Source organism: Tenrec ecaudatus, chromosome 3 (genome assembly GCF_050624435.1).
Source record: "Tenrec ecaudatus isolate mTenEca1 chromosome 3, mTenEca1.hap1, whole genome shotgun sequence".
Lineage (NCBI taxonomy): Eukaryota > Metazoa > Chordata > Mammalia > Afrosoricida > Tenrecidae > Tenrec > Tenrec ecaudatus.
This window is the reverse complement of record NC_134532.1, coordinates 170,827,772-170,845,775: the sequence shown is the minus strand read 5'-3', so window position 1 is coordinate 170,845,775 and position 18,004 is coordinate 170,827,772. Positions and strand designations below refer to the sequence as shown.

Below are 18,004 nucleotides of genomic sequence, written 5' to 3'. Positions count from 1 at the left end.
GTAAATAGCACATCTGTACATTCTTTGCCCTAATCATTTTCAAAGCATTTGCATTCCACTTAAGCCCTTTGCATCAAGTTCTCTTTTTTCCCCTGCCTCCCCGCTCTCACCTCCCTCATGAGCCCTTGATAATTTATAGATTATTATTTTGTCATATCTTGCCCTATCCGGCGTCTCCCTTCAACCCTTTTCTGTTGTCTGTCCCCCAGGGAAGAGGTCACATGTAGATCCTTGTAATAGGTTCCCTCTTTCCAACCCACTCACCCTCTACCTTCCCAGTATCGCCCCTCACAACCCTGGTCCATCCACCCTGGTATCATCCACCCTGGATTCCCTGTGCCTCCAGCTCCTATCTGCACCAGTGTACAACCTCTGCTCTATCCAGACTTGCAAGATAGAATTCGGATCATGGTGGGGAACCGATCTTGGGGATCTATATATAACCTCCTCTCTGGGGGGTGGGCAACATGAAAGTGGGTGAAGGGAGAAGCCAGGCAGTGTAAGATAAGATAAAATAATAATTTGTAAATTATTAAGGGTTCCCTCCTGGTATTGCCACTCTCACCATTGGTCCTGAGGGGTTCATCTGTCCTAGATTCCCTGTGTTTCCAGATCCCAACTGTACCGCTGTGTATCCTCTGGTCTAACCATGTTTTCAAGGTAGAAATGGGATCGTGATAAGCGTTTTAGAACTAGAGGAAGGTTGTGAGTTTCATTATTGCTACACTGAACCCTGAGTGAGTCATCTCCTCCCCACTACCCCTCTGCCAGGGATGTCCAGTTGTCTACAGATGAGCATTGGTTCCCCATCATATTTTTAAAGTAACAAAATAAATTATTCTTCATGTTGTTATGAATTACTATTATCAGAATTGTGTAATACATAAAACAACTCTTTTCTAAGTGACTCTTTGCAAGTTGAAAGGTGGTTTCAAGTAAGTAAAGCTACTGGGAATTTTTTCTTTTTAGCTTGATTTTTAAGGAAGAGATTTAACTAAGGAAAACATAAAACCTTATCACACATCAATTCTTATGCATTTTCTAAAACTCTTAGTAAGACAATTTTAATGCAAGAGAAAAGGACAAGAAAAAAGAAATAAAAAGAAAAAAGGGCAAGATTCAGAAAATAAAGGACCTAATATCATATTTTAATATTTATAAATTATAAATACTTATAAAATTGAATCCACATATATGTGGAGCCTGTCTTCCATTCACCATATTAGCTTGATGAATCATAACTTTCTTAATCTGTTTGTGGCTTCTTAAAATGTATTTAAAATAGGTACCCACATATGAGCCTTTGCTGATATTCTTTTTTTTAATTTTTAATCCGTTTTATTGGCATATAATTAACATATCGTGCAATTCAACAGTTAGAGCACATCAAGGAAAGTTGTACAATTATCACAATCAGTTTTAGAACATTTTCATTTTTCTTCTCCAAAACCATTTCATCGAAAGCTAATACAGATATAGCATTCCACTATGTTGCTATTCTTAAAGTACAGTAACCTGCCAGTCCCAGATTTGATTCCATCTAAAAACTGTCATAACAAAAGAGATCAATTGCCATCAACTTCTTGTCAAAGTAATATATCTGGTTATTAACAATTTTAAACCTATAATGTAAGACTAATTAAGATAGTAACTATATGTTTTTATTCATTAGATTCCTAAAAACATGATTGAAAAGTCAGCGAGTAAGATTTACATTTCCAGAGATTACTATTTGCCACCAAGTCCACTGCAACCCACAGCAGCCCTGTAATAGCCCAGGAGGTCTCTGAGGCTGTATCACCATCAGGGCACAAAGCCTCCTCATCCATGTGTGGCTGGTGGGGTCAAACTACTTACACTGTGCTGAGCAGCGCAATGCATAACCCACTATGACACAAGGGCTTGCCATCAATTTATTTTCACATATTTTGATACGAAATATTGTTTTAGATAATAAAGGAATGTAGAGTACTAAAATATTGCAATATTATGGTATGCTAAATCTCTGGTTTCTACAGCATGAATTAGTTCAGTCACAATTGACAAACAGAAATGTCAATATTACACAAAAGTTACCTTGATTCTGTTTGATTTTTTTCTGCATTAGTTTAACATGTTGTGCCAACAAATGAACAGTTAAGCGCAGAGCGAATGCGCACAGCCAGACAGTGCAGGCCGCAAGAGCAGTTGAGTCCTCTGTGCTGTGTCTATCTGTGAAGTTTTTCCTCTTGCCTCTCTTTGGCCACATCCCCTGGCTTGCAAGTGCTTTCTTTATTATTCTTCCTGGTTTTCAATCCATTTGCTCCCATCTCATACATTAAACCACTGCAATCCCTTTTCAACAAGCTAGAGAGCCTGTGGGGTGCAAATGGTTAATGTGCTAGGCTGCTCGCCAAAAGATTGAAGGTCAAAGGTGCACCCGCCAGCAAGTGAGTGTCATTTCTGGAAAAGCAGCACTGTGGAGCTACTCTCGGCAGGGTCACCACAAGCCGGAAGCACCTGGATGGCAATGGGTTCTGTAACCTAACTGCAACTGTGTTGTTCATCGGGCATAGTGTTTGTGCTGGGAAGCTAAGGACAAGAGAGAGAGATCCCTGCTGGCATGGTTGAGAAGGTATGAGACACACAAAAGGGCTGTATCTTTAATTTTAACCTTTTTGATTCTGACTTGTAAGCTGTTTGCTTCCCTAGTAAACTCTCATCATCGGATTGCCTGTGAGTTCCGTGTGGCCTTTGCAATGGATTATCAAGCCCAGCAGAGTAGAAAGCCAGGGGAAGGGCTATTGGTACCAGAACAGGATAAAGGAGAATAGGGTCTGTTTGACTCTGGCTCATAGGAATCGCCCTTGGGCCGAGGTGGAATTAGATTCTCCTTTCCACTGAAGCCAGAGGAGCTCAGCTGTGGCTCCCGCGCCACTTCCTCAGGCCAAAGGCTCTGGCTGCTCCGATGAAGGGGCAGTATCAGGGAGAGCAGAGTCAGCGAGGCGGATTGCCACAGGAGTGACCACGACGGGCTCATTCCGCTGCACGTTGGGTCGCTAAGAGGAGAAGCCAACTCGACAGCACTAACAACATCAACGATGTATTGTCTTGTTCATTTTTATGCCCGGGGCCCAGCATGCTGCTGACACTTACCGTACTCTCAATAAATGTTCATAAACTGCAAATAAATAGCCCCTCATGACCAAAGAGTGGCGTTTAAAGTAATAACATTTTAGTCTACATTTTGAAATATTACTTCAGTTATGAAATAAAATAATGTCTGTTTCATGTAAAACAGACGTGTATTTACCTCTGGAAAATTCAGCTTTATTACTATCACTGATTCGTGCAATGGGAAAGGCATTCTCTTTCAACACACAAAGAGAGAGAAATAATAACTGCCTGCTTTCCACCTGTTGAGGTCAAAGGACAAAGGAATATGGTTAACTTGCAGGTGGAGAGATTTAAGTCAGCCATGAGAAACAAAATTCCTGATCATGACGACCATTAGACACTGAAACAGGTTATTAAAGGGGGAAAAGCAAGACATTATAAATCTTCTCCTACAGGGACTTAAAGGGCAGTATATACAGCCATCTGTGTAGTGAAACTTGGATAAAGCCCAGTTGGAAATTGATGTCCATTTTTACAGCACTGTAAATACTATAAATGATTTGGGGGAATATCCTTGAAACAGTATATGCTTTTTGTTACACACATTTTTTAGCTCTATGGCATTATGAAAGTTGGCTAAGAACCCAATGTGGAAAGAGCATTTGAACTTACAAATCAATTCAATCAAATGATTCCAAAATTCAGAAATCTAATGCAAGGTATGTTGCCAGGTCCATACAGAATAAAGTATAACAACTGCAGGATCAGGGGTAACAAATGGAAAACATATAGCTCTCCATAAAAATTATACAAAACAGCAAAATATAAAACTACCAGAAACACTTATGGTTGAGGTTTCTTTGGAAAATGCCACCTTCCAGCGGGGTAGCTTAAACATTGCATTAATGTTTATAAGCTCAAGCCAACACATGGAAAGATGAATTTCCCTGCTGGGTCTAACCTGACTTGGAAAAGAATTTCTATGCCTTTGGAACCTCTAAGTCAGTGGTTCTCAACCTGTGGGTTGCGACCCCTTTGGGGGTCAAATGACCTTTTCACAGGTGTTTCCCAATTCATAACAGTAGCAAAATGAGTTATGAAGTAGCAACAAAAATCATTTTATGACCAGGAGAGAAGGGGGTGTAGAAAGGGCGAACCCATCTTGGGGATCTATGTGTAACCTCCTCTCTGGGAGATGGGAAATGGGAAGGTGGGTGAGGAGAGACGCCGGGCAGTGTAAGATAAGATAAAATAATTATTTATAAACTATTAAGGGTGCAGGGGGAAGGAGGGAGCGGGGAGGGAGGGGGAGGAAAAAAAAGGAAACCGAGCTGATTCCAGGAATCCAAGTGGAAGGTGAATTTTGAGAATGACGAGGGCAACGAATGTATAAGGGTGCTTTGTGCAATTGATGTATGTATGGATTGTGATAAGAGTTGTATGAGTCCCAATAAAAAGATTAATAAAAAATAATTTTATGGTTGGGGGGGTCACCACAGCTAGAGGAACTGTATGAAAGAGTCAGCATTAGGAAGGCTGAGGAGCACTGCTCTCAGTAAATAAATCTCCCACACCAGCGCCATGTGCCCTCTCAGCAGAACATTCGTGCAGGGTTTTCACACTGCTAATCCACATTCTCCAGAAGTCTGCACGGGTTCGCAGTGGGCTGTCAACCGCAAAGTTGACAATTCAAACATACCAGCCACTCCCGAGGAGAGAGATAAGGCTGTCTGTTCCCATAAAGACAAAACAGAAGAGTGGGTGAAGGGCGCCGTCGACCAGTGTAAGGCATGGCAAAATAATAGTAATTTATAAATGGACAAGGGCTTATGAGGGAGAGGGGGCAGGAGGGAGGGGAAAATGAGTAGCTGATACCAAGGGTGCAGTAGAAAGCAAATATTTTGAGAATGATGATGGCAACAAATGTACAAATGTGCTTGACACAACGGGTGGATGTATAGATTGTGATAAGCGTGATGCGAGCCCCCAATAAAATGATTTTTTTAAAAACACATATAATCTAAGAAATCCTATCTCAGATCATTGTGAGTGGGAATTCACACCATGGCTGTGGGCTTGGTGGTTTGGCTTGGTTTTGTCTGGCTTGGCTTTGTTTTGTTGTAGCTTAGTACATATTCTTATGTTAAGGCGTCCTTACATTAGGAAACCATAAAAGTATGCAAAGGAAGATGAAGATGGTGATGAAAAGAAAGAAAAAGTGCCATTGTAAGTTGAAAATTTAAGAGGATGCAGGCTATATTAGAAACTCAAAGTCCCATTCTGTAGATGGGAAAACAGGGAAGCATTTGTTTAATAACCTTTATTCATTAAATGCCTTCAGACATGATGCACTGCCAGTAAGTTGATTCTGACTCCTAGCAAATCAATAGGACAGGGCGGAACTGACCCACAGGGCTGGGGAGGCTGTCACTCTTCACAGAAGCAGGCTGCCTCATTTTTCTACTATGGAGCCTCTACTGTTGATGTCGTTGTTAGGTACCATCGGGTCAGCTCCGACCCATAGCGACTGTATGCACAACACAACAAAGCAATGCACAGTCATGCTCACAATTGTTCCCAGGCCTGAGACCACTGATATAGCTGTTGTGTCAACCCACGTTGTCCAGGGCCTTTCTCTTTTTCTCCACCCTTCCACTTTACCAAACATGATGTCCTGCTCCAGGGACTGGTCTCTCCAGTATGTCCACAGTAGACAAGGTGAAGTCTCGTAATCCTTGCCTCTAAGGGGCCCTCTGGCCTTACTTCTTCCAGTACAGATCTGTTTGTCCTTCTAGTAGTCTATGGTAGTTTCAATATTCTTCTCCAGCACCACAATTCAAATGCATCAATTCTTCTATAGTCTTTTCTTTTCAGTGTCCAACTTTCACATGAATATGAGGCAATGGAGAATACCATGGCTTGGGTCTAGTGCACCTTAGTCCTCCAAGAAACATCTTTGCTCTTCAACACTCTAAAGAGGTCTTGTGCAGCCAATGGACCCAATGCAATGCTTCCTTTGATCTCTTGACTGCTGCTTCAATGAGCATTGATTATGGATCCAAGCAAGATGATATCCTTAACAATTTCGACCTTTTCTCCATTAATCATGATGTCACCTATTGGTCCAGTTATGAGGATTTTAGTTTTCTTTACATTGAGTTGTAATCCATACTGAAGGTTACAATCCTTGATCTTCATCAATAAGTGCTTAAATTCCGCCTTACTTTCTGCAAGCATGGTTATGTCATCTGTATTCCTCAGGTAGTTAATAAGTCTTCCTCTGGTGCCCGGCTATCAAAAGATATAACTTCTGGGGTCTTAAAGGCTGGAAGTCAAACAAGCGGCCATCTACCAGGGAAGTAAATAAGCCCACATGGAGGAAGCACACCAGCCTGTGTGATAATGAGGTGTCAACAGGATCATGCAACATGTATCAAGAAATCCAAAACAAACAACTATATCCATGCAAAAGAGGGGGCTTAGAGTGGAGACCCAAAGCCCATCTGTAGATAATTGGATATCCCCCCGCATACAAGTGGTAAAAGGAAGTGATGATTCAACAAAAGTGTAGTCTAGCACTTATGAATTAGACATCATACCTCTAGTTCCTGAATACTTCCTCCTCCCCTCCCCCACTACCATGTCCTAGTTCTAACTTACAAATCTGGCTAGACCGGAGAACACACATTGGTACAGATAAGCGCTCTCAACACAGGGATTCAGGAGACATAAATCCCTCAGGGACAGTAATGGAAGTAGTGATATCATGAGGGTGGGGGGGTGACCTTGGTAGGGGAAGGGTGAGAAAAGGGGAACCCATCACAAGATTGAATATATAGCTCCCCCCTCCCCACCCCATGAAGGGGACAAGAACGGAAATGAGAGTGAAGGGAGACAAAGGAGAGTGTAAGATACAAAATAACAATAGCAATATATAATTAATGAAGGATACAGAAGGGGAAGGGGAAAGAGCTTATATCAAAGGTTCAAGCAGAAAATGCCTTGGAAATGATGATGGCAACATATGTAGAAATATGCTGGATATAATTGATGTATGGAAGGTTACAAGAGCTGTAAGAACCCACAATAAAATGATGGGGGAGGGGGGGAATAAATAAGTCTTCCTCCAGTCGTGATGCCACACTCTTCTTAATAAAACGCAGCTTTTCTGATCTTTTTCTCAGAATACAGACTGAATAAATAAGGTGAGAGAAGACAACCCTGAAGAATGCCTCTCCTGATTTGCAACCATGCAGTATGCCCTTGTTCTGGTCACACAACTGCCTCGTGATCCATGTCCAGTTCCTTGTGAGCACAGTCAAATATTGTGGCATTCACTTTCTTCTCAAGGTTATGCATAGTGTGTCTTAATCCACACAGATGAAGATCTTTGCACAGTCACTAAGACACAAGTAAACACCTTCCTGGTAGTTCCTGCTTTCAGCCAAGATCCATCTGACTTCAGCAATATCCTTTGTTCTACATCCACTTATGAATCTGTCCTGAGCCTCTAGCCATGCTCTGTCAATGTCCTGCTGCAGCCATTGTTGAATGCTCTTCAGCAAAATTTACTTGCAAGTGTTATCAATGATCCTGTTGTATAATGTATGTTCTGTTGGGTCACCTTTCTGTGGGATGGGTACAAATATGGATGTCTTCCAGTCAGTTAGCCAGGTAGCTGTCTTCCAAATTCTCTGCCATAGACCAGTGAGTACTTCGAGTGCTTTTTCAGCTTTCTGAAACATTTGTGTTCCATCAGCTTCTGGATCCTTGCTTTTGGCTGATGCTTTCAGTGGAGCTTGAACGTCTTCCTTCAGCACTATTGGTTCTTGCTCATATGCCACCTCCTGAAATGGCTGAATGTTGACTAATTCTTTTTGGTACATTCTTTCCATCTTTTTTTAATGCTTCCTGTCCATAGACTCTTTCGATATTGCAACTTGAGGCTTGAAATTTTCTTAGCTCGTTAAAATACCAAGAGCATGTTCTTCCTTGTCAGTTTTCTAACTGTAAGTCTTTGCACATTTCATTGTAATATTTTACTTTACCTTCTCCATTTTCCCTTGGAAATTTTCTGTTTAGCTTTGCCCTTTGCCTTAGCTACTCTACCCTTTCTTTCTTTTTTAGACAACAAAGCCTGTTTTATTGCTCGGGGTGAAAGCAGCAGAGTTGGGGCCTGGGGACAGAGGTGGCAAAAGCCCTTGCCTAGGTGGCCCTGGGTTCTGGGCCTCGGCACCTGGACCTGCTGGCCATTGGCTTGTCGGCTGGGCCCTCACTGAAGTCAAGTGCCCTCAATCCTGGGAGCCCGGTCCCTCCTCCTCCTCACAGTGGCCCGGGGGACTGCCTGGAGACTGGTCTTGGACGCGGGGTGTGACACTGGGCTCCACAGTGGGGGGAGGCCTTTAGGAGGTCTTCTTGGCAGAGGCTACGCCCTTCTTTCTGGGGGCCTTCAGCAGTGCCAGCTTCTTGGGCAGACTGCTGTTGGCCTTCATCATGACGTCATGTTCGATCTTTTTCCGGATGCCAACCTCCAGGTCCTTCTTGAGCTTTCGCTGCTGCACCACGCGCGCCTTCTTGGGGGCGATGAGCCGGCCGCCCTTCCTCTGGCCCCGGATCCGCTCCGAGGCGGCTGCCGACACCGCTGCCTTGCTCTTTGCCGACTTCTGCGCCTGGAACTTGCGCTGACCCTGCGCCATGGCCCTGTGTGCACCGGCGGGGGCCTACTCTACCCTTTCTAAGGGCTCCTCAGAAAGACAGTATCAAAACCATGTTAGGGAGTGTGTTAGTCAGAGACACTCTGTCCAGGGACAGAGTATCCAGACACTCAGATGTGTATAGAAAAAGCTGTATATACAAGAGCAAATGAATATTGAGAAAACATCCCAGCCCAGTCCAGATCAAGTCCATAAGTCCAATATTAGCCCATATGTCCAATACCAATCTATAAATGCCTCTTCAGACTCATGCAACAAATGCAATGATGCTAAATGCAGGAAGGTCACAGGCCAGACGGTGCAAAGTCTTTTGAGTCCAGTGGTGATGGAAGCATTCCATCACTGGCATGGATGAATTTCATGTGGCTCCTCAGCTTCAGAGCTCTGGCTCCATCAGCCTTTCTCCATGTGGCATATCAACAGGAATGGCTCTCAGGGAGTGTGTGAGTGTCCTTTCTCCAATGAGCTATTTATCTCTGTGGCACCTCCAAATGAGGTCATTAAGCTGCAACCTGATTGACAGGCTAGACTCCACTCCTTCACTCTTAAGTCTCAAACTGACAACAGATATTTACCTACCACAGGGAGAATGGATGCTATCTTGAGTTGATCCCAAAACTCACTACCATAGAGCTAATTCCACTTCATATCGACTTTATAAAGACAGGCTAGCACTGTCCCCTGGGGGATTTCAAGACTGCAAAACTTTACAAGGGAGTAGAAAGTCATATCTTCTCACCCCTCTTAAACAAGAACAAACAAAAATAACTGTTGTCAAGTTGATGCCAAGTCAAAGCCACCCTCTAGGACAGGGTAGGCCTGCCCCTGTGAGTTTTAGTGTCTACAACTCTTTACAGGAGAAGAAAGCCCCAACTTTCTCTTGAGGATCGGCTGGTGACTTTCAAGTGCTGACCTTCTGGCTAGCAGTCAATAGGGCTCCAGCTTGAGTCAATAGAGACCATAAAAGGGTTTTATGCAGGGGAAAGGCGTCATTGTAAAGGGCCCAGCAACTGCAGGTACCAGCTATCATCAGGAGAGTGGAGGAAACAAAAGGAAGCCTTTGGAGTTATGAAAACTGAGGACCTTAGAGACCCAGGCACGAGCTGAGCGTCAGACCTCAGAGACTGGAGCACAGCTCAGCGAGGCTAATCTTCCTGACAGGGCTGTGAGGAAGCTACTCAGTGGAGCACAGGAAGCACTGCAAACTGGATTCAGCTGCTCCCGGGGGCCAGCGCAGCCACTGCTGGGAGAAAGCATTGTTGGCACAATGATGCTGACAGAAAAGAAAAAAAAAAAAGGCCACAGAGAGCAGACAAGAAGAGGAAAGTCAGTTCTTCCTCCTCCAGTCTTGTCATCTCTCTCAAACACCCCTTCTTAGCAGAGACTAACTGGGAGCCAGCTGGAAAAGTGGAAATACGATGTGCAGATGCCCAGTCACCAGCATCACAGAGCAGAGGGTGGGTTTAGAACTGAAAAACAGTGATTTAATCATTGCAGACGGAGCTGGGTCAACTCAAAGTTTTTCAGTCTCACAGGTTGTCCAACTTACAACAGGGGCCTGCCCATCTTAATAACATTGTAAATAGGTTCTAGTGCAAACAGAATGTGTCTTTTTTAATGTTTTCATTATTATTGCCTTTTATTACTTGAATTTTTACAAATCTCATCTTTACTGGTCTTTGGGGGTTGGGAACACTACATATAAATTTAGAGACAGATTGTAATATATGAAAAAACAGACTCACTGCCATCCAGCTGATGCCCAGTAGGGCAGGGTTGGACTGCTGTGAGCTTCTGAGACTGTAACCTTTTATGGGAGTAGAGTTTTTAAAGGAATTTCAAATGAGGTTCACTGTAGTTGAACATTTAAATAAATGTCCTAGATTGAATTGTGACTCCCCAAAATTTGCATCAACGGGGCTGGGCCATGAATCTCGGTCCCTTGGAAGTTATGCGAGGCTACCCCAGGACGTAATCTGATGTGATACACCAGTAAGAAGATTAGGGGTGGGGCACCACACCCTTAGTCCTACCATAGCCTTGACCCTAAGGAAGGAAAGGTTCCAGGCATGTGGCCTACAGCCCCTTAACTTTCGAGAGATAAAAGGAGAGAGAAGTGGACAGAGCGAGATGGGCCTCCCATCAAGAAAGAAGAGGCAAGAATGGGGTGCATTCTTTTGAGCTGAGGTCCTTGCACCATGAAAACCCGAGAACCAGGGAAAGATGAATGCGTAGACACATGGCAGCCTCTAAAGAACACTGGATCTACTGCAAGGAGACAAGAGACTGCCTCTCCTCAATGGCCATCACCTTTCAGAGATTTTAGCCTCTCAAATTCTGAAAGCACGTATTTCAGTCTGTTGAAGTCATCCACCTGTGGTATGGCTGTTACAGCCGCACTATGGTAGAGACTACCTAGTCACCAAATGAAAAGTTAAATTGTTTGTTTTCTTGCTATTTTCCAAAGCAAAGAATGATAGTAGGTGTGGTATCGATGGAGAACACATGCTGCTCGTCCCCTCTGGGGCTTCAGGAAGAATAGCATAGCATCCTTGCAGAGTGGAAGAACAAATCATCGTGTGGGTCCAGCTCTGAACATCCCCTTGTAAAAGCAAGGTGTGTACCAACTAGAACTTAGTCAGGAGCTTCAAACTCAACGTAATTGTGATGTGGAAGTGGTTGATGTAACTCTTCTCGTCTAATTTGGGGGAAAAAAGAAAATGGTAATGAGTGTGTGCAGTCAACATGAAGGTGCCCGAGAACTACAAGTGTACATTGAGAAGTACCATAATGTCATGGATCAGATTATCAACTGGAAACGGGGATCAAAAGTTTTCTATCAGAGTGTGACCATCTACAGTCAAGGTGTTTGGGGGAAAGTGAGCAGAGCAGTGATGGAATTGCCATTAAGCTTAAAGTTGGGAGGAGGTAGTCATTGTGAGGAGTGTTTTAAATATAAGTTCCCAAACTTATTTGGCCTACCATCTGCTTTTTAGAAAAAAATGACTCAGTGACCCCCCATGTCCTACAGCCTATAGCCCATAATCCAGGATAAGGTGCAGGTATCTGCTTTTGCAGCACCCCTGGATCATTCCAACCACTGCCCCCACCCCAAAGTGGGGTGGGGTCACCCACTTTGGGAAACACTGGTATGGATTTTTATATAAAGATGCTGTAATCAGAAGGAAAGTATTCAGCATGAAGCCTAGGAAAAGACAATAGGAAAATCGAATTAATGCATCTTCCATAGAGAATATGAGGAATCGTGTAACTGGATCTGTTTGTTTTTATTTTTTTCTATTCCAACAAACTTATTAGAACGTGGTTTCCCATGCAGGTTTTTCATCGACAAAGCAGCACACCCAGACATTTGCTTGACAGACATAAACTTCGCTCTGTCCCCAGCTTTCCACCAAATTTCAGGAAATACATAGTTACCATATATACTCGAGTAAAAGCTGACCTGAATATCAGCCATGGCACCGAAATGTACCACAAAAACTGCATTTTAAAAATGTGCTGAAATACGGGAATCCATTTTTAAAGATCAGTTGAAGCTTGGCTATGTTCCATGCCATCACAGGCGAGCCCCACATCACAGAAGACACAGCAAACGTACAAAAAGAGTGGCAATCGGCTATTAGTGAAGGCTGCAAAGAAATTAAGAAGTGTTCTTAGACCTAGTCGTCTGGAAGATTTTTCTGGGTAAAACAAAAAAATGTCAGAGTCCAGGCTCAACTAGATTGGAACGCAAGAAACTAAGAAAGAAAGACAGTGGGTGAGACGGCAGTGGTAAGAAGTGTGAGGCTGGGAGAAGGAGCAGTGTCACGGTGAGGTTTACTTCAGCGCTCATGGAAGTCCGTGGACAGTCGCTGCCACCCTCTGCGTTCCAGAGGATTGCCCCTGATGGGCTGCTAGCAGAAAGGCTGGCATTGTACACCCACCAGCCACTCCATGGGAGAAGAGGCGGGTCCAATGTGTATAGAGTTACAGCCTCAGAAGCCCACAGGTGGCTAGCAGTCTGAACGGGCTCAATCGCAGGTGGTTTGATTTCTCTGGTAGGATTATAGGACACACATGAGTGTAACCTCCCCAAGCACACTAGTGTTCCAGAGAATTCTCTGTAAATTGTATTCATTTGAGATAAACACCTCCTCCTCATTTCTTCTGCACGTAGCCATTTTGGTTCCAGACGAAAAGGATTTCTTGGGGCCTGTTAGCATTGTAGGAGGCCTGGTGGCACAGTGGTTAATCGCTCAGCTGCTAACTGCAAGGTCGGCAGCTGGAGTCACACCAGAGCTCCTTCTGCAAAGATTCCTCCTTGACATCATCTGAGGCAGTGCTGCCCAGCCCTACGGGTTGCGCCGAGTCCAAACTGACCCGTAACTGTGAGTTTGGTTTGGGGAGCCATGTCTCAGTCTCAGCTCAATGGCAACTGCTCTGCGGTTGTTTTGCTTTTTTAACTTTGCTCTTCACTCCCAGATGACATCTGTCATTACAAAAGCAGTGGGGAGACAACAATTCCATTTATAATGCTTTAAGAATCACCTTTCAGGAACACATCTATTCCACTAGCTGACAATTTAATAACCAACTCTAGGAAAGATGGCATTTATGTTTATATCTGAAAAGATGAAATGGATTGGGTTTTTTTAATTATTTTTTTCCTTTGCTTGAGCAATCTAACACTCTTCCCTGGAGAAAACGTTCATTTCTCTTGGTGCTCATAATGCTTTAAAATGAGCTTACCAAAAAAAATAAATAAATAAAATGAGCTTGCCTTGTACTGGGGAAAGTTATCATTAAGATCTGAGGTTTCAATCATGGGTCCTTCTCAGTGAATTTAAAATACAAAAAGATTCTTAGTGTACAATATAAAGATCAGTAAAATGTCCAAAAAGCACCAGAAGCCTCTATTACTATTAGAGAAAAACAAGGCAGCTTCAGTAGAATTTATAGCAGGGATTATAAGAACAGTGCATAGTTTGAAGTACATTTCATGGTCTTAATGCTGCTAGAGAAGAATTGCAGCCATCTAGAATACCGGAGCATAAATTTTTCTCTTATGATAAGCTCTCTAATAAGCCATTTTCAACTATCAATCTTTTATTATGTCAAAGTTCCAGCTCCCCTTTTTACTGCTCATAGTTAACTAGCTGTGGTAATATGGAAATGAGACACAGCAGAAATCCTAGCTAGTGATATGAAGCAGAAGGGGATTTTCTGTGTTATCTACTACTAAACTGTAAAAGAAACTTTGTTATCTTTTACTAAACTTCACTTGGCACATAGACGGAGTATGTTTGGGGCCAATCTTTGCGGTCATCCTTACAACATAATTTTGCTCGTAATGTCTGTTTCTTTCCCTTTTTTCTATTTGCTCTCCCACCACCCCTCCCAAAGTCTGGAGTTTCTGGATAAAGCAAGCCCTTTTATCTCTCCCTCTCCTTTTTCTGTGGATAGAACATCCAAGCTTTGTAAAATTTGCATTCCTATCGAGCTACCCATCCTTTTTTTTTTTTTAATTTTTGCCTCTGGCATTTTTTTAAAGATACAGTCCTTTTGAAAACTAAAGTGTGATAATCTTTTTGAGAGTCCCGCATTGAGCAAGAAAAACTGATTTATGCTCTGTGATAGGATCAGAAGGTTACATCACTGAAACATAATCTATATTAACTTTATCATCAAGACCCTTTGTGCAGTCCCAGTTTTCTTGATTCCTAATATGAATTAGTTCTTATTTCACCAGCCTTAAAGATAGGAAATTCTATAAGGTAAACATTCTTGTTATTGATGTTTCCCTACACCAGCAACTTTATTTCTGACAGACACTATGTAAGTTGGGCACTGGGCTGCTAACTACACGGTCAGTGATTCAAAGCCACCAACTGCTCCATGGCACAATGATGAAGCTCTCTGCTGTGGTAAATATCTTGGACACCCTGTTTGGGGTCCAAAAGAATCAGATTTGACTCAATAGTAGTCAGTTTGATTTGGCTTTAACAGACAACATGTAGAACTTATAGCTTTGGTAGTATTAGGGTGGATTTATAAAGATTGAAAACATAGTGTCTGGTACCAGAATACCTGGATTTGAATTTCAATCCTACTATCTATTAGATGTATAGCCTTAGGCAACTTGCTTTTCTCTGCTTCAATTTTCTTGCCTGAGAAATGGGATATCATGTTTGGTAAAGTAGAGGGGTAGTGAAAACGAGGAAGGCCTTCAACATATGGATTGATTCAGTGGCTGCAACAAAGGGCTCAGACATAGGAACAACTCTGAGGATGGTACAGGAGCGGGCAGTGTTTTGTTCTGTTGTGTATAGGGTCACTATGGGTCAGAACAAACTCAAAGGCATCCAACAACAATAACAACCTCTTACAGACCAGGAATCCTGGTGGTGTCGTGGGCTCCAAGTGGGTGGCTGGAAGGGAGAAAGACTTGAAGGACTGTTGCTAGAGACCAGGACTACCGGCTTCAAGGCAGATTGCAATTCCAGGTAAAGGAAAGTAATCTCTTCACAACTGGACCAACAGATAATATCATGATAAACAGAAAAAAAGATTTAAATTGTCAAGAATATCTTCTTGCTTCAATTCATAATCGGTGCTCCTCAAAGCAGCAGTCAAGAGACTAATTGTAAATCTGACACACAAGACCGCTTCAAAATGTCAAAGAACAAGAAAGGATGTCACTTTGAGCACTAAGTTGAGCCTTACCCAAGCCAAGGTAATTTGCAAGGTCTCCTATAAATGTAAAAATTGAACAATAATGAAGAATAACAACAAAAAAAGATTTGATGCATTTGAATTATGGTGCTGGTAAAGAATATTGAAAGTACCACAGAAGGCCAGAAGAACTAACAGGTCACTCTTGGAAGAACAGTCAGAATGCCCTTACAAGGAAGAATGGTAGACTTTGTCTCATGTACTTTGGACAGTTATCAGGACAGCCTAGCTCTGGAGAAGAACATCAAACTTGTTAAAGTGGAAGAAAAAAAAAAGACCTTCAAGGATTGACACAATAGCTACAACAATGGGCTCAAACACAGAAACAATTGTGAAGATAATGCGGGAACATTTTTCATTCTGTGTACTACAACTGCAATACACTATAATAGGAACTGACAGGGCACCAAAGAGCAATCCTTACAGAATGACAATAAGGAAAACATATGGAAGTAGTTGGAATACCTGGCATATTATATATACTCAATAAATATTCAATATTCTCATTTTTATTCTCATTAGGCTTTTTAAAGCCTTCATATATATAGTCACCTAAAATACTAAAATTCCTGTTTTTTGTTTTTTTTCTTATTGTGACCCTGTAACTTTTATCTTCCTAGGTTCACCACCATTCTTCTACCTCCCATATTTTGTTCTTCTACTTTCACTTCATATTTGGTTTTTGACCCTGAGGTAGTTAGTTTGTTGTGCCCACCTGACCGATAAACACATGTGGGGTTAATTGAAGCGCAGAGAGATAAATGGCTCCGTGAGCCTTGCCTTTCTTGTTCTCAGGTCTCTTGCTTTGTGATGCTTGGACCAGGGTGCAGCTGCCTTAGCCAGTTCCCTGCTTCAGCTGGCAAGGCTCACTTCCTGCAAGACATCCCAAGGATAAGCCACATGGACCTACCCCGATACAGCCCTCGGTACTGGAGCAGCTGTGTGGACAGACCTGCCAGCACCGAGATGCTTACACATTCACTGATTCGGCTTTCCTCTTGGAGTGGGTGTCATGGTCTATGTTTTGTGAGATGCAGGAGGACTTTGTGGAATAGTGTCAGATATGGGTTAATGTTGGACTTATGGCTTTGGGCAGCACTGGGTCGGGATGTTTTCTTGATATGCACTTAACCTTTATGTAAAACTCTCTGTTATATATGAGTCTCTGTGGATTTTTTTCTCTAATGTACCCAGACTAACAGAGACCCCTTAAGTAACCAAGACTGTGGGCTATAAATCAGAGCAATGAAAAGTCACTAGTTTTACCATTATTTTGTACTAATATTTACAAAGAACAGATTTTTTATTTTTATCATTTTATTTGGGGATCTTACAACTCTTATAATAATCCATACATCAACTGTATCAGTTACATTTGTGCATATGTTGCCATCATCATTTTCAAAGCATTTTTTTCTACTTGAGCCCTTGGTATCAGCTCTTCTTTTTTTCTCCTCACCACCTCCCACCCTCATGAACCCTAGATAAATTATAGATTATTGTTATTTTTAATATCTTACACCATCCACTGTCTCCTGTTTCTGTTGATCATGCCCCTCGGGTGGGGTGGGGGGTGGAGGATTATACATTGTTCACTGCAATCAGTTAAGAACAGATTCTAAGCAAGCACTCTAATTTTTTTTAAAATAGAAAAATAAAATGTTGCAAGTTTCTAAGAGTAAATTCTAACTAACTAGATTCAATGTCCATCTTTATTTCCACATTAATAAAATTAGTAACAGAAAAAAGAGCAAAGCCAACATCCTCTTCTAAGATCAAAATATCAATTCTGTGATTCTCAGATTTATATCCCAAGCTATTAAGAACTTAAATGTCATTGTAGCTAGTTTCTTTAATTAATGAAGTCAAAGCAAGACATGAGGAATGAGGAAAATGAAGTGTATTATTCCCTGATGAATTATGTGCTAGAACAACTAGCAAACCACTCTAAGGGTGAGAGGTCAGGCCAGGGCATGTCTAACTGCTAGATGTTTTTCCAGTATGGCAGTTCATTCACAAATCCTAAGCCAGTCAAAGAACCTTCACTCAGAATCATCATTGGGAAAGAAGGAATTTTCGGTTTTGGTGTGTTTTTTTCAAGTTAGAAGGGGACATGAACAGAAGAGCTTAAAAGAAAATGAAGAGAGGGGGGTTCAAACCTATTCTGAAATGCCCATATGAAATAACCAAATAATTACTCTTTGTTAGCAAGAAGTTGAGTCTAAGTAAAGCAAGGAGGGTGCACACAGTTCTTTCCTGGTCTCTCACCAGTTTCTAAACTCTTTCGCCATTTTGCCTGAGTTGATCCACAGTTCTGAACAATCTTAAAGAAACATCATTGAGGGACTTCCAGGAAGATGACAACTGAGTACCATATATACCATATACAAGAGAGACTCTGCAGAAATCAGCCCAGGAGAATTACTAAGAGGGAAATTCAACACTGCTAGATTGCAGGAGTA

General features: G+C 42.2%; 1 protein-coding gene and 1 pseudogene across 1 annotated transcript in view; both read right to left on the bottom strand.

The window, feature by feature from the left end:
* Positions 1-18,004, bottom strand: part of SCFD2 (sec1 family domain containing 2) — a 466,192-nt gene that overhangs the window by 397,217 nt on the left and 50,971 nt on the right. The gene's annotated exons all lie outside the window — the stretch shown is intronic.
* LOC142443666 (leydig cell tumor 10 kDa protein homolog pseudogene) lies at positions 8,424-8,792 on the bottom strand (annotated as a pseudogene).